Genomic DNA, 12,230 nt, shown 5'->3' with positions numbered 1-12,230 from the left:
AGAAGGCCGGGCCTATTTTCAGAGGGCCTGCCATAGACCAGGAGGTGGCGGGGGACAAAAGTATCTACTCCCAGTTGTTTGAGCTCCCAGCAGGATTAAAAGCACCCGCTCAAGCAGTGGCTGAGTTCTGAGGTGGCCACTCTACATGGAAAAGTCCTGCAGAGGGGAATTAGTCTCAGAAGCATCGACTGTGTTGGGGAATAGGATAAAACTACTCATAACCCATGGAAAGGCGGAGGACGACAATACATACGCACATATGTTGTGGGTAGACATATGCATATTTTATAATACACACGTATCTGATATGCGCGGGTTATAAAATACTATTATAGATCTCCACATGGCCATATATGCACGTATGTGTGGGCATGTGGAGTTTGAAAGTTATCCTCCTGTTTGATGCTAGGAATTGTGATGTGAGTCAGAACTGGATAGTGGCATTCTGATTTCAACTGGCATTAGTAATTCAGAAAATGCCTCTTAACAAAAACAAACCCTTACAATAGAGTGAAGCATAATTCAGTTATAGATTTGACCTGCTGAGAGCAGCAAAGTATTTTTTTTTTTTATGATATCAAAACACAGAACCCAACAATGTTTGACAAGAATGTGTCTAATGGAAGGAGATTCCTTTCTCAACAATCAACATCCAGTTATTTGTTTCCAAGATGTCAACTTCTTCTGTGATAAATCTTGCACCAAAGGGGAGCTGTTGTGAGAGAGAGGAGAGGACCCCCAATCCCGTCTCACCTGGAGGGAACGCTTTCTTTAATATCTTTACCTCCGGGACATCTGCGGGCTTCGGACGTCGAGACCTGAGGGAGGGGACCCCGGTGACGTCAGTGGACTGCGCCAGCTGTTATAAATCAGGCAGCTGGCGGGTAAGAACTTGGGAGCTGTTGTGAGAGAGAGGAGAGGACTCCCAATCCCGTCTCACCTGGAGGGAACGCTTTCTTTAATATCTTTACCCCCGGGACATCTGCGGGCTTCGGACGTCGAGACTCGAGGGAGGCGACCCTGGTGACGTCAGTGGACTGCGCCAGCTGCTATAAATCAGGCAGCTGGCGGCACACCGCCGCCGCCAGGGCGCTGCCTAAGCCGCACGCTCCATAAGGGGCGCGCGGCTTGGTCCGGCTTAGGCCGGCAAAGGTGGGAAGGTGGCCCTCTCCTTCCTGTCTGGTTTAAAATCTTCCAGATTCTTCACTTCAACCACTCTTTTTACTTTCTACAGAAGTGTGAGTAAACCCTGTGGTTGTTTTCTTTGTTTTATTTGAGCTAACTATTATGCCGCATACTAAACGCAAAGGGAAGGTTAGGCAGGAAGCCTCAACCCCCGCAAAACCTACTCCCATACAAACAAGACTAACAGGGTATTACCCTATTACAGAAAATTTGACTCCGGAGAACCTGGTTGCAGTTGTAGGTGAGGAGCAAGCACCTTCACGGCTAGGCGATGTTAGCCTTAGTCCCGGAGCCCCAACGACTCCAACTCCTCCCAAGTGTATTGCAAGCACCAGTGAATCAGGCTCACCTATGCTACGGACTGTGTTTTCGGAGTTCAGCCTGTTTGAGGAGGTCTCTGGTGCAACAGGGGGCAATACATGAAGAAATGAGTGGAAGAGATCCCATTTGTCATCTAGTGGAGCAGAGAGATGGAGCAAAATTGGGTGGAAAAGAAGAGAGCTCTGAGATACTTGGAAGAAAGGAACCTTCAGTATTTGTGGGGGATAATGCTAAACAAGAACTAGTAGGATTATTAACTCTTTCTTCTACCCCTAATGCTAAACTTGAGAGCCCTAAACAAATATCTCTGGAAACATTGTGGCAAACTATGACTTCGTTACAAAATAATATCGTAAATTTAAATACTAGTATTAAAGAAATGCAGCTAGCCTTGTTAAGTATTAACCCTTTGGTAACTAGCAATGAAGTAACATTGAAGAAGGTAGAGCAAGATATACCGTATTTTTCACTCCATAAGACGCACCTGACCATAAGACGCACCTAGGATTCAGAGGGGGAAAATTAAAAAAAAAAAAATTGTGCTAAACCGGCTCTGCGTCTGGGAGTCTTATGGAGCAAATTAGGGGAGTGCATAGCTTTTTTTTTTCTCCCCATTTTGTTTTCGGGTCTGGGGAGGGCCATTTCGGTCCACTCCCCAGATCAGAAAACTTTTCTTTCTCTGGGAACCCCTCCCCCCCAAACCCCCCCCATCCCAACCCTTTAAATTAACAACCCCCACCCCCCTGACCCCCAAAGACCTGCCGACTTAATTTCCTGCAACCCCCCCCCAAGACCTGCCGACTTAATTTCCTGCAACCCCCCACCCTCCTGACCCCCCCAAGACCTGCCGACTTAATTTCCTGCAACCCCCCACCCTCCTGACCCCCCCAAGACCTGCCAAACGTCCCTGGTGGTCCAGCGGGGGTCCAGGAGCGGTCCGGGAACGATCTCCTGGGCGTGGGCCGTCGGCGCCATTTTGTTTACTGGCAGCCGACGGCCCTATGCCCTCACTATGTCACTGAGACCGACCGCTGCTATTGGTCGGTCTCAGTGACATAGTGAGGGCATAGGGCCGTCGGCTGCCAGTAAACAAAATGGCGCTGACGGCCCTATGCCCTCACTATGTCACTGAGACCGACCGCTGCTATTGGTCGGTCTCAGTGACATAGTGAGGGCAAAGGGCCATCGGCGCCATTTTGTTTACTGGCAGCCGACGGCCCACGACCAGGAGATCATTCCCGGACCGCTCCTGGACCCCCGCTGGACCACCAGGGACGTTTGGCAGGTCTTGGGGGGGTCAGGAGGGTGGGGGGTTGTAGGAAATTAAGTCGGCAGGTCTTGGGAAAGTCAGGAGGGTGGGGGGGTTCAGTAAATTAAGTCGGCAGGTCTTGGGGGAGTCGGGGGGGTTGTTAGATTTTTGTTTGGTTTTTTTTTTATATTCGCTCCATAAGACGCACATACATTTTCCCCCCACCTTTGGGGGAAAAAAAGTGCGTCTTATGGAGCGAAAAATACGGTAAATGTGATAAAGAATGTACAAAGTAGTATAATAAAGGGTGAAGCTATACTATCTAGGAAGGTGGAAAATTTAGAGAATTCTGCTCGTTATTTAAATTTGAGAGTGGTAAATTTTCCTAGATGTAAATTAACTTCACCTAGGGAACAGCTGAAAAACTACTTCACTGAAATATTGTTGTTATCACGAGATAATCATCCGGTGATTGCCAATGCCTTTTTTTTAGGGGTAGGTAATCAGGGATTAAATATTAATCAGGTAAATCAAGAGACAACCTTAAATGTTACCGAATTGCTAGAAGCGTCGTATATTGACCAGATAGAAAGTAGAGGGACCCTTATGGTGAAGTTCTCTCTATCTACTGATAGAGATAACATTTTAAAGCTGTTTATGATACATAGGTCCTCTACCTATCTTGGGCAAAAGGTATGGTTTTTACCCTGATGTTTCAAAAGAGATTCAACTTAGAAGGAAAAGGTTTATTACATTGGCAAACCAAGCCAGAACATTTGGCATCCAAGTTATTATTAGGTTCCCCTGTAAGTGCATTATGCGAGTGAAGGGAGTTAAATATATATATATTATGAACCAGAGCATTTAGAAAAGTTCTTAGAGGAGCATAGAACCCACAAAGAAGAGGAAGGAGACCTTAACCAAGAATAAAGTTGGGTTAATATATTGAATCTGTAAAACTTCTGTATTATGAAAAGTTTCTTATTTTTATGTTCTTTAAAATCTTGCTTGGTTGTGCTCCCAACACAATGGTTTAGTAACTGGTAACCAGGTTTAAAGATGTCTTTGGCTTAATACTGAATGTAATTATTGGGGTTGAAACCTGTTTTCCTTAAAAAATTTCTCAGAGGTTGTTTTTTGTTTTTTTTTTGAGAATTATATACATGTATTGCTTTACTTTGTATTCAAAGTCATAAATAAATAAATAAACAATCTTGCACCAAAGCAATTAGATGTATAGATTCAAAAAGAAATAGTTAAATAACTGACCATGATCCATGTACAGAGGATTATGTGGCATTTATTTAAGATTTTTTTTTATTCCACTTTTTGGCACGTTAAAGCGGATTACATTCAGGTACTTTAGGTATTTCCCTATCCCCACAAGGCTTTCAATCTAAGGCCTGGATTTATCAAAATATGGTAAGTACCGCATGCGAAAGCAAAAATTCAGTTTATTGCAATAATTACCTATATGAAGAGCTAAGTTAGCGCACATTGTGATAACATTATCAGAATTTACAATAGGTGTCAGACCTGTTGTATTTCCTGCACTGGGTGACCATGAGAGAGAGAGAAAGAGAGAGAGAGACTAGCCATAATATCATCCCCATAGGTAGGTATTTGTATCCCTATGGTAGGCCCACCTAGTAACTCGAGGTGGGGTTTAGGTATGAATGTAGGGGGTTAGGGGCCACTTTGACATTCTACGTGACACGTACGAACAGAACAGTGGTTTCTTGTGAAGATCTAATGGTCTTCGGAGTGAGGAAACTCACTTCAAGATGAGATTTGGGCAATGTTCTCTCAATCTAGCTTGATGGACTCTCTACCTGGGTAACATCAAGCTAGGTGGAGAGAACATTGCCCAAATCTCATCTTGGAGTGAGTTTCCTCTCTCCATCAGTCCTCAGATCTTCACAAGAGACCACTGTTCTGTTCGAACGTGTCACGTAGAATGTCAAAGTGGGCCCTAACCCCCTGCAGAACGTAGAATTTGCACAGAATTCCCCCTTGTGCAGAATTGCCAAATTCTGCACAGAAAATAGGGTGAGACAGCTTGGTTGGTAAGAGGGGGAGTGGGGGGGGATGCTTGAGTGTGGTTTTCAGAGAGGGAGCCTATATGAGGGGAGGGTGACAGAGAGCAGGAGGGTGTGAGAGAGAGAGCATGGGAAGTAAGAGAGGGTGTGTCGGGGGATACTTGAGTGTGGGTTTCAGAGAGAGGGGAGCCTATATGAGGAGATTGTGAAGGAGTGTGTATGTGTGTGAGAGATTGGGAGCTCGTGTGTATGAAAAAGGGAGAGTGTGTGTGAGAGGGTGCTTGCCTGTGTGAAAGGATTGTGTATGTGTGAGACAGAGCCTGTGTGAAGGGCTGCGTGAGAGAGAGACATAGGTAGCCTTTGTGAGGATGTATGTGTGAAAGAGAAAGGGAGCTTGTGTGGGTATGTATGCAAGAGAGAGGGCCCTGAATGAGGGGATGTGTGTGTGCGCGAGAGTGAGGGAGCCTGTATGAGGGTGCGTGTATGTGGAAGGGACACTCTTACAGTGAATGTCTAGGGAAATTCTGCAGCTTTAAGTAATAACTTTTTTCTGTAATAATTTAAAATGTAATTAACACAATTTACTTGACAGTCTTTATTTTGACCAATATAAAGTTTGCAGAATTTTCAGTTTTTGTGCGCAGAATTTTAAATTTTTTTGCACAGAATTCCCCCAGGAGAACTGTTTGTACCTGAGGTAATGGAGGGTAAAGTGACTTGCCCAAGGTCACAAGGAGCAACAGTTGGATTTAAACCCTGGTTTCCCTGGTTCATAGCCCGCTGCTCTAACCACTAGGCGACTACTCCACAAAATGTGGTACAGAATCTCAGTTGATGTTGGTTGTTGGGCCTCTAAAAACACAGTCAAATATTAAGCAATTGGACACATAGAGGTCCATATCCATCCACTATGAGGTCCATATCCATCCACTATGCAGCTGAGCTAGCTAGCCAGATAAACCCGTCTGGATAACTTAGCCTGGATATTCAATGGCACGACTGCGCCACTGAATATACCCAGCAATCTAAAAGTTAGCCAGAGAAGTCTATCTGGTTAACTTTAGGACAGTTCTATGGCTCGCCCAAAGTTAACCGGAATATGAATATTGGAGTTATCCAGATAAGTTATCTAACTCGACTCCTCCCAGTTACACCCATGCCCCATCTGATGCTTAGCTGGTTAACTAGCCAGATAAGTAGTTATCAGATAAATGGTAGCCATTGATCCCAGGCAGATATTCAGCTGCTGCCTCTTAGCTGGATAGGCTTCCAATGTAGCTCCCTAGGGATGGTAAAAGCACCAGGCCCAGGTTGCAGTAGGTTGTTACTGTGATCCAAGCTGAAAATAAAAAACAGATATAAGATACGGGGAGGGTTAGAGTTGGGGAGGGGGCCTGTAGGTTATTATTTATAATAGATTTGATGGGAGCTGGGGGCATGAGAGAAGAGACCGGCACCAGCCCCTGGCCCTTTTTATTTTGATAATTATGAGGTGGAGGAGTTTTTGTTGATGGGGGAGGCTGCGGGTTCAGCCCAGCAAGGCTGAGCATTTGGAGCTCAGGTGGGAGGCACCTCAGCACTTTAACTGGCTATATTCACTTGGATATCTTTATCTTTATTAAAAACTTATGAATCGCTTGGTGCACAAAGACTCTGAGCGTTTTATAAAAATATGTACATAAATGCATAAAAATACACACAATTGACAGGGGCAAGAGGTAACAAAACTTACAACACTTGGCTGGTTGAGTCCTTCTGTGAAAAAAAAAAGCCAGCAAATTTACAAAAATGCTAATCCGTACAAGTAAGATTTTAGCTCAGTCTTAAATTTCTTTGTCTCGGACTCAAGCCTCAGATGGATGGGGAAGGAATTTCCAAAAGTCAGGGGCTGCGACAGAAAAGACTTTTCTCTCGCATCTCCTGCAATCACACCAGCTTTTGTGATGGAATTTCTAACATGCCTTGATTAAGGGAACGCAAACTTCTTGTAGGAATGTACATTTTCAATAGCGCGTTAGCCCAGGGAAAGGAGTGGAGCTGAAGGAGGTTGTGCACCATGACAGCAATCTTAAACTTCACATGCCATTGAATGGGAAACTAGTGCAACTTATATAGTTGAACTGGTTAAAGCTAAAGTTATCTGGCTAACCATAGCCAGATAACTTTAGACTAGATATTCAAAATAAAATGTTTAAGTAAGTTAGCCTGATAAAACCTATCCGGTTAACTTACATGGGATATTCAGCAGCAGACTGGTGGAATGCTGCAGAGATGGTTGACCTTCTGGAAGGTTCTCCCATCTCCTCAGCAGAACTCTGGAGCTCTGTTAGAGCCACTGTCAAGTTCTTGATCACCTCCCTGACAAAGGCCCTTCTCCCCAGATTGCTTAGTTTGGGCAGGCAGCCAGCTCTAGGAAGAGTCCTGGTGGTTCCAAACTTCTTCCATTTAAGAATGATGGAGGCCACTGTGTTCCTCGGGACCTTTAATGGTGCAACAATTTTTTTGTACCCTTCCCCTGATCTGTGCCTTGACACAATCCTGTCCTGGATCTCTACAGACAATTCCATCTATTTCATGGCTTTGATTTTGCTCTGACATGCACTGTCATCTGTGGGACCTTCTATAGACAGGTGTGTGCATTTCCAAATCATGTCCAATCAATTGAATTTATCACAGGTGGACTCCAGTCAAGTTGGAGAAACATTTCAAGGATGATCAATAGAAACAGGATGCACCTGAGCTCAGCTTTGAGTGTCATAGCAAAGGGTCTGAATACTTATGTAAATGTGATATTTCAGGTTTTTAAAAAAATTAATTTGCACAAATTTCTGCAAACCTGATTTTGCTTTGTCATTATGAGATATTGTGTCTAGATTTAGGAAGGGAAAAATGCATATTATCTATTTTCGAATAAGTCTGTAACATTAAAAAAACGTGGAAAAAGTGAAGGGGTTTGAATGCACTGTAAGTCCTGGAGACAACGCCAACAGGACAAATACAGTTATGCTGCTAATTTAGAGACAGCCGGGGAGGACGTGTTGGAGTCTGGGGAAGAACAGCAACTAACCCAGAATGTTTTACTTGGCCCTTTTGAGTGGGAAAGGGAGAGGTGACCCGGGGATTTTCAGATGGTCCAGATGAAGGATGAGTCCTTTAAGTGAACCCGGAAGCATAATCAAAGGGTGAAGGAAAAGCCAGTCCCTGGGGTGCAGCTAACAGAGCCTATACCTCCCTTATTTTGTAAAGAAAGGGGACCTAGTTTACCAAGTTACAAAAGGAAGTACGGAGGAGGAAACTGATAGAACAACTCCTAGTTCCCAAACCATATCACCAGAAGGTTATGCAACTAGCACACAGCCACTTTCTAGGGGGTCACCTGGGGGAGGAAAAGACCCGAGGAAAAAATATTGGCACAGTTCTTTTGGCCAGACCTACATAAATAGGTCCAGTTGTATTGCCAGTCCTGCCCTACCTGCCACCTCACAAAGCCTGTTGGCATATGGGTGGCACCTCTCATATCAATGCTCATAATTGAGACCCCTTTTGAAAGGGTGGGCATGGACCTTGTGGGGCCACTAGAGAGATACTAGAGGAAATAAATACATTTTCATCATTATGGACTATGCCATAAGATATCCGGAGGCAGTGCCACTATGGAATATGAAAACACCAATGGTGGCGACAGCCCTAATGGAAGCTTTTTCACTACTTGGGTTGCCCAAGGAGATCCAGACAGATCAGGGAACCCCATTTGTGTCCAAAGTATTAAAACAACTCTGCACCTTGGCTCCAAGGTAAAACTTTGCATACTTCAGTGTATCACCCGCAGACTGATGGCTTTGTCGAGCACTTCAATCAGACACTCAAACAAATGTTGAGGAAATTTGTGGATGAAGATGGCTAGAATTGGGATGTATTGCTCTCCTATGTGCTGTTCGCAATCTGCGAAGTTCCACAGAGCTCGATGGGGTTTTCCCTTTTTGAGTTGCTGAATGGGAGGAGACTGAGAGGAACCTTGGACATGATTAACGATACTTGGGAAGATGAAAGGAATCCCAAGAAGAGCCTTGTTGACTAAGCTCTCTTGGTGCAGGATCATTTAAAAGAGGCTGGGGAGGTGGCCCACCTATGCCTCGAAGGCTCAGGCTACCCAAGCCTGGGGCTATAGTCGCCCCCATGGTACAAAGAATATTCCAGCCAGGGGACCTCATCCTTGTCCTCCTCCCATCTTCAGAAAGCAAGTTGTTAGCCTGTTGGCAAGGACCCTATGAACAGTTGGAGAAAATGGGGCCCGTGGATACAAAGTAGCCCAGCCAGATAAACGATAGAAAAATCAAATCTACTAGAGATGTGAATCGTCTCCTCGATCGTCTTAACGATCGATTTTGGCTGGGAGGGGGAGGGAATCGTATCGTCGCCGTTTGGGTGTTTAGAGTATCGTGAAAATCGTTAAAATCGTGAACCGGCACACTAAAACCCCCTAAAACCCACCCCCGACCCTTTAAATTAAATCCCCCACCCTCCCGAACCCCCCCCCAAATGCCTTAAATTACCTGGGGGTCCAGCGGGGGTCCGGGAGCAATTTCCTGCCGCGAATCGTTTTCCGTATGGAAAATGGCGCCGGCAGGAGATCGACTGCAGGAGGTCGTTCAGCGGGGGTTCCCCAAAAATGAAACAAAAAAACCCAATTTTCCCCCTTCTCACCCCTACTAAGTAGTGCTGAATATTGGGTTCAATATATCTAATCAGCAATATTAAAAACAAATCTGGTTAGAGATGTTTATCCCACCAAATCTGTGTTCTTTTGCACAGAGTGGGGGACAGAGAAATGTATACGATATAGACCTTGGGCGAGAGTAGGGCAAAGTAAAAGCGCAGTGGGTTGTTTATCCCACATAATATGGCTAACTTTAGCTGGTAGATTATCCATTTTCCCAGTTTTTGAATATTGGCCTTGTTATATTAGGACAGTGTCCTTATTATATTAGGACAGTTTATATAAAACAGATAGCACAGAGCACTGCCTACTCAGATACTAGATCAAAGCTTTCCAAATGTGTCTGGGTTGTCAGGGCATCCACAATGAGATCCATATTCAAAAGATAGCTGGCTAGGGAATTTGCTGGATAAGTGGTGCTGAATATTGGGCCATTGAATATGCATGAGATAAATGTGCGTGCATGCATGCATTGGAAGCCCAGTATCTGTAAACCTTTCTCATGCATATTCACTGTGGATATCTTGAAAACCCGACTGGCTGTGGGGTCACCAGGACAGGTTTGGGAAGCCCTGCCCTAGGGAGAAGAGTAAAAGGTGCAAACCCAGAAACTGCTGATTCAGAATATAACATTTCTGTCACTTTTTAAATGTTAACCTGCTAGGGTGGAAGCGGGACCCTACTGGTTTGTCTTACTGATGTTCGAAAATGTATACATGTACCTTTCTTATTTCTTATACACATAAAATGTCTGGGGGCGGGAAGGGAGGGCTTAAAGCATCAAAGAGACTTATTTTAACTGACTTGTTACTACTGTAATGCCTCACTTCTAAATCTCTATATCATTCATTTACACAAATGTAACTTGTCTCTCTTGTTTTCAACATTGCTCTGTATAAGTAGTATTGTTATAGCCTCTCTGATGGAAAAATCAATAACCATATTTAGTATAAACTTGTTTTTCAACGTAATTTCCAAAAACTTTCAAAATATTTATTTCTAGTATTCTGGCAAATAGCTTACGAGTCTGAGAAATACTGTCATGCTGTACCAAATTCTTCTGCGCTACATCTCAAACACGACATCCTGAAAGGAAATCATTTTCCAGAGCCACCAATACCCATGAAGAGAGTAGGACTTCTGCCTAAGATAAATATAAGATAAATAAAATAGTAGCAAAAGTGTGGTGTTTTTTTTTTGGGGGGGGGGGTTAATTTTTTTTTTTTTTAAAATAATTGATTGAGACAGTTCCAACTGGGTCCTAGTTGCACAGATAAACTAAGCTGTGTTAAAAACTGTCATTAATATGTTAACTACTGATTTTAAGACAGGCGCTAGCCACAATTTTAAATTCCATTTTATTAAAGAATGTAAAGCCTTTAGCAAATTCGGCATTAGAACTGTATTGGTGAAACTTCTAGCACTAATGAATTACTGTCATAGATAACACACCTGCGTTTAAAAATGAAGGTAACCAGCTCTGATGCGAATGTGGTAACCAGAGGTCGTATGGCAACATCTGGCCTATAGGGGGCTCTCTTCTGCAGTCTTGGCTTGCCTGAGGAAGGAATTTAGGCCAGTGTAAACGTGGTCAGGGCGGTCAGGACTTCAAGGAACTGGGTTTACCATCCCCCCCCCCCCCCCTTTCCTCAATGACTTCTACCTTCAGGCTATTCTGACCCTTTGCTCTATCAGTAATGGTGCAATGCTGCTTTATCAACACTCCCTCTAATGGCACAGGCTCACTATAATTACACATAAGTACATGCCATATTGGGTCAGACCAAGGGTCCATCAAGCCCAGCATCTTGTTTCCAACAGAGGCCAATCCAGGCCATAAGAACCTGGCAAGAACCCCAAAACTAAGTCTATTCCATGTTACTGTTGCTAGTAATAGCAGTGGCTATTTTCTAAATCATCTTAATTAATAGCAGGTAATGGGCTTCTCCTCCAAGAACTTAACCAATCCTTTTTTAAACCCAGCTACACTTTCTGCACTAACCACATCCTCGGGCAACAAATTCCAGAGTTTAGTTGTGCGTTGAGTGAAAAAGAACTTTCTCCGATTAGTTTTAAATGTGCTACTTGCTAACTTCATGGAGTGCCCCCTAGTCTTTCTATTATCCAAAAGAGTAAATAACCGATTCACATTTACTAGTTCTAGACCTCTCATGATTTTAAACAGCTCCCCTGTGAGGAAAGACTAAAGAGGTTAGGACTGTTCAGCTTGGAGAGGAGACGGCTGAGGGGGGATATGATAGAAGTGTTTAAAATCACGAGAGGTCTAGAACAGGTAAAAGTGAATCGGTTATTTACTCTTTTGGATAATAGAAGGGCTAGGGGGCACTCCATGAAGTTAGCATGTGGCACATTTAAAACTAATCGGAGAAAGTTCTTTTTCACTCAACGCACAATTAAACTCTGGAATTTGTTGCCAGAGGATGTGGTTAGTGCAGAAAGTGTAGCTGTGTTTAAAAAAGGATTAGGTAAGTTCTTGGAGGAGAAGTCCATTACCTGCTATTAATTAAGTTGACTTAGATAATAACCACTGATATTACTAGCAATGGTAACATGGAATAGACTTGGTTTTTGGGTACTTGCCAGGTTCTTATGGCCTGGATTGGCCACTGTTGGAAACAGGATGCTGGGCTTGATGGGACCCTTGGTCTGACCCAGTATGGCATGTTCTTATATTAACATGTAAAAAAGAATATTCAAA

At 43.8% G+C, this 12,230-nt stretch overlaps 1 protein-coding gene across 1 annotated transcript in view; it reads left to right on the top strand.

Annotated features, from left to right (window-relative positions):
• Positions 1-1,217: 1,217 nt before the first annotated feature.
• COL6A6 (collagen type VI alpha 6 chain) overlaps positions 1,218-12,230 on the top strand; it is a 339,806-nt gene continuing 328,793 nt past the window's right edge. Inside the window, 1 exon segment of the mRNA XM_029589350.1 lies at positions 1,218-1,238. The gene's annotated coding sequence lies outside the window, so the exon portion shown is untranslated.

The sequence above is a fragment of the Rhinatrema bivittatum genome, chromosome 2 (assembly GCF_901001135.1).
Source record: "Rhinatrema bivittatum chromosome 2, aRhiBiv1.1, whole genome shotgun sequence".
Taxonomy (NCBI): Eukaryota; Metazoa; Chordata; class Amphibia; order Gymnophiona; family Rhinatrematidae; genus Rhinatrema; species Rhinatrema bivittatum.
This window is presented reverse-complemented; position numbering and strand designations above follow the sequence as displayed.